General features: G+C 31.3%; 1 long non-coding RNA gene across 4 annotated transcripts; it reads left to right on the top strand.

Moving 5' to 3' along the window:
* Positions 1 to 6: 6 nt before the first annotated feature.
* Positions 7 to 3,614, top strand: LOC106771095. 4 transcript variants are annotated; one of them, XR_001376435.1, is made up of 5 exons: positions 7 to 361; positions 2,385 to 2,444; positions 2,556 to 2,606; positions 3,110 to 3,290; positions 3,381 to 3,614. It is a non-coding gene; the product is annotated as an uncharacterized LOC106771095 (long non-coding RNA). The 4 variants fall into 4 exon arrangements; XR_002669186.1 differs by having other exon boundaries at positions 2,391 to 2,444; XR_002669185.1 differs by lacking the exon at positions 2,556 to 2,606.
* The last annotated feature ends 1,225 nt before the right edge of the window (positions 3,615 to 4,839 follow it).

Below are 4,839 nucleotides of genomic sequence, written 5' to 3' on the forward strand. Positions count from 1 at the left end.
ACTCCCAACTTTTATGAAATCCTTCCTGCAAAATATCTCTTCCTATTTCTCCCCAAATCTCAAGCACTCCCAACTTTTATGAAATCCTTCCTGCAAAATATCTCTTCCTATTTCTCCCCAAATCTCAAGCCCCATTTTTCACTTCAGTTTCGTCCAGTGCTTTCGTTCCTTTCATAGCAACTCGCATTTTGTTCTGTGTGATTATCGACTAGGTTGAGCAAAGTGTGGTTGCCGGCCAGGTTCAGCAAAGCCAACTCGCGGTCAGGCCAGGTGCGCAAGCCAACTCGCGGCTAGGTTTAATTCTTCAACTTCATATTTTTCTGAACCCTCTTCTACCCGGACATCAATGGTGAATTAGAAGGTTCTTTCTTTGAATTTATAGGCATTCCTTTTGATTTTAAATTGTTGTTGATAATTGTGTGGTGTGTGCTCTGTTCGGTCAATGAAAGGGAAATGTTTAAAGTGTTTTTTTAGTAGATGAATGAATATTTTTGGGATTATTCTCTAACTAAGTTTATATATAATTTAGGCTTAATATAGGCCTGTATTGGAAATTAATTATTGATGATTTGTTTGGTTGTCCAGTGACTTTGTTTTCATGTTATATGCAATGGGAAAATAAATAAGTATGTTCAGTGCTATCAGACTAATAAGTATGAATGTGCTGAAAGGTGATTCTGAACCATTTCATGTTAGAGTGTTGCAACCTACGAAATAGATTGCAAACTTTACTGCCAAGGCGTGAATTGGGACTGGATTTTTGTGAAATTTATGGTAGTTGGTTTTTAAAGAATCTTGATCGGACATGTTTGTTCCAATAAGATTTCACTTCATAATTGGGTTAGATTAATTCCTTTCCATTTGCTATCATATATATCTTCTTGCTTAAGATCCTCTTTTTTGGTGATTTGATTGATCACCTTGCTGCATCAATGGAACATATACTTTCTATTTGCGTGATTAGCCAGTCAATTGTGTCTTTCTTCCATGTATATTTGGACTATGTTTATTTACAGATTTGTACTGCCAATCATAATTTTTAAATCTTAATCAACTGTGCATGATTACTGCATATCTACAACCATGTAAACTTCCAGTTTTTAGTAGTTGTTACTGTTCCAAATCACATGCATCCAATCCAAAAAGTCACAAAAATTTATTTTAGAGAAACTTAGTATCTTTTTTCTTGTCAGTTCATCTTCATTTCCTATGTATAATTATCGTCACTTCAGTTTCTTGACTCGGTTTTGAACGAAAAGAGTTATTTATTTCTATTTTGAATGCAAGTTATACTAATCCAAAGTGCTATGTTGCTCCATTTGCATATCTGCGTTTTTTTTTTCGAATATGTTTTTGCTTTTCACTCTTAGATGTTAAAATAATTTTCAGTTTTTATGTGCTAAAAACGAAAAAAAAAATATTAATTTCAATCAAACTTTCATTTTTTTTACTTATCACAAACTTTATGTGTTACAAAAATAAAAGATGTCAAGAAAATATAACTGCATTTTTAAATTATAATGATTTGATATAAGTATCGGATGCATAGATACCGAAGTACAATTGAAAAATCATAATCATAAATTTATATTATAATTACTCTTTTATGCTGAAACATCATCAGGATTTAGTTGTTCAATCTTGTTAGCCATTAAAGGTATAATTGTGATTTTAGTTTTGAACAGAGTTGTTTATTGCATTTGTAAATGTAGATGTTTTCTTTCTTTTGTGGTCCATCACGTCTTTCACCATCATGGGCATCATTTTCTGCTTTCATCACTTATTTTATTGATTTATTTATCCACCTGCAGTGTCATAGTGATTTCATCCTCATTTTAGTGCATATAAAATTAGTTCTCTTATATGGTTTTAAAAAAAAAAAAGTTATTGCTAGGCATGAATAAGTCTTGGAGCAGTGGCATATTTGTGTTGGTCAAAATGATTGAATCCATAATTTGTTGAAACTAACGCATGATACAATATGTTTATGGATTTTTTTTAATATATAATTGGTTATTTAGTGTTTTAAGTCAAGGTATAATTCTCAAAAACTATGCATGATATAAAAGAAAAAATGACACTTAAATCTCTTTTTTTAAGTAATAAACTAGCTTTTTATAACTTGAAAAATCTGCATCTTTTTAATATTTTGATTATTTTGGGATATGAGTTTTTACCCTTTCAACCTATTACTCTAAAGCAATCCACCAATTACAAGTAATGCAATGTAAGCTTATAGTTTCAGCTTGTCTCCTAAACCACTTTAACTCAGATGGGAGGGTAGTAGGAGGTTCCTCGATGTTTACTTTAACTCAGATGATTATTTATATTCAAATTTATTTTCAATGCATGTACCACATATTTATATGACTAAATCTTCTCAGTTTCAGGTTAGGAAGGAGAAGTTGGGTATTTTGAATTACAAGTCTTCATCATTTAGGAAGGTAATGAATCTTCATTTTGAATATGTTAACCCTGTTCTGAATTTTATTTTTCTGTATTTGTTGTGAGCTGAAGGATTCATTGGAATTGTGGCTTAACTACTTTTCTTTAAGGTTCTTATTCTGGAAGCAAGGAAAGCATAACTGTATGTGAAAGTCTACCAAGTAGGTTACTATTCTGTAAAGATGTGTATTCATTCAGCAGAGATAGGTCACATCGGGATGATGATGTCTGTGTTTCTGTTTTTATTTCGTGTATTTATTATGGGAATTCAGATTGATACATGTTCCCACTTCTACAATTTGTTTACTTTATTAAGGCTGCTTCGATGTATGCAAAGTGTACTGATAGTAAATAGTATTTGTAATTGCTATATACTGTTGAAGTTTAAAAGTTTCTATAGAGAATGGAATTGTAATTGTAGGCACTAACACAAGCAATTGTTTAGAAAGGTTACTATTCTGAAAAGATGTATATTCATGCAGCAGAGAGGTCATCGGGTGATGATGTGTGTGTTTCTATTTTTATTTGGTGTATTTATTGTGGGAATTCAGATTGATACATGTTCCCCACTTCTGCAATTTGTTTACTTTGTTAAGGATGCTTCGATTTATGCAAAATGAAGTGATAGTATATATTTTATATATGCTCCTATTAATGCATTTAGGAATACAAGACTTCGACTTTGAGATTTAAGTCTTGCTTCATCTACCACTGTCCCATCATCGTCTTTTAATGAGTGGAAACAAAAGTACAACAATTTAGAATCAACACTTAAAGCATACATGATAATGAAGAAAGGAAAGATTCCTGATGAATTTACCTCATTCTTTGATTCTCAACCTCAAGTAAGTTATTAATATAGTTGAAGCATTATGCCTGATATACTTTAATTATAAGCATTCCTTATTATTAATATTTTTGTTTTATCATTTCAGGAAGATGGTGATGCAAATGAGTCTGAGTCTCCTTTGGGTGGTACAATAGGATCATCTAGTGCTAGCAACATTTAGGAAGTTTACGATGTCTTATAGGATGAAACTATATTTAGCCTATGGATTTTGAGTAATTGAGTTTAGGTGTTATCACGATTCAATTTAACTTACTTTTATATACTATGGTGTTTTTGAGAATTGAATGTTTTAATGATATATAATTCAAGACTTTGGTAATCGAAGTTTGTCATGCTTTTTTGTCTTCATTGTAGTATTTGAATTTCGTTACAAATAAATATTGTTGACAAAACTACAAGCATCTTAATGGCAATATTTTCATGTAAGATAAGCAAAATAAATTTGTAAACTCAATCTACATAATACAAATGAGACAGTTTAAAACATTTAAATTATAATTGTCAAATTAAATATGGTATTAATCCAAAAAAAAATTGAAAAAAACGGGGTTAATCATTGCAGTAAAATAGATGAAAATAAAAGAGGTTTCAAACCTCTACAAAATAATAATCACTAATAGAAGAGGTTAAAACCCTCAACAAAAAGACCTCTGCAATATAAATTGGATACCAGGGGCCATTAAAAACCCCTGCAAATTAATACCGACAACTCCGATTGCGGGGGTTTGAAAAACCCCCGGAATTTAATTTGCGGAGGGTGAAAACCTCCCCAAAATGGAAAATAAACCTCCACTACTTAACAGTTTTTTTGTAGTTAGGTTTGAATTTTCGGTAAGTAATTTCAAAAACTCAGGCTTGACGAAGTTACAGTAAGTCATGCTTTCAAAAATGAATAACTTTGCAGGAATGGAATTTCCGTCTGTATCTGTGAAGAAGGAGGACTAGTGGCGAGAGGTTCGAACAATTTCTCCTAAAATTTTTATAGATTTGTAAAATTGTTGCCACAATCTATAATTTATATGAAGTTTTATGAGAATTTAGGGTTTGATCATCAAATTGATTAGTTAATTTCCCTCCAAATTGATGCAGTTTTTTGATCCAAAAGTTGATATTTTATGTACTGATAAGCTATTTTAGGGTTTTTATTACTACATCAAAACCCTAAATTTCTCAAATGATAATATTAGTCTGTTATTTACTTTTCTGCTGAACTACTGTGTCAGAGTTTAAAATTCCACCTAAGGTTATCGCANGATAATATTAGTCTGTTATTTACTTTTCTGCTGAACTACTGTGTCAGAGTTTAAAATTCCACCTAAGGTTATCGCATCAGATATTTAGGTTTGAATTTTCGGTAAGTAATTTCAAAATCTCAGGCTTGACGAAGTTACAGTAAGTCATGGTTTCAAAAACGAATGACTTTGTAGGAATGGAATTTCCATCTGTATCTGTGAAGAAGGAGGACTGGTGGCAAGAGGTTCGAACAATTTCTCCTTAAATTTTAATAAATTTGTAAACTTGTTGGCACAATCTATACTTTATAT

Source organism: Vigna radiata, chromosome 8, assembly GCF_000741045.1.
Source record: "Vigna radiata var. radiata cultivar VC1973A chromosome 8, Vradiata_ver6, whole genome shotgun sequence".
Lineage (NCBI taxonomy): Eukaryota > Viridiplantae > Streptophyta > Magnoliopsida > Fabales > Fabaceae > Vigna > Vigna radiata.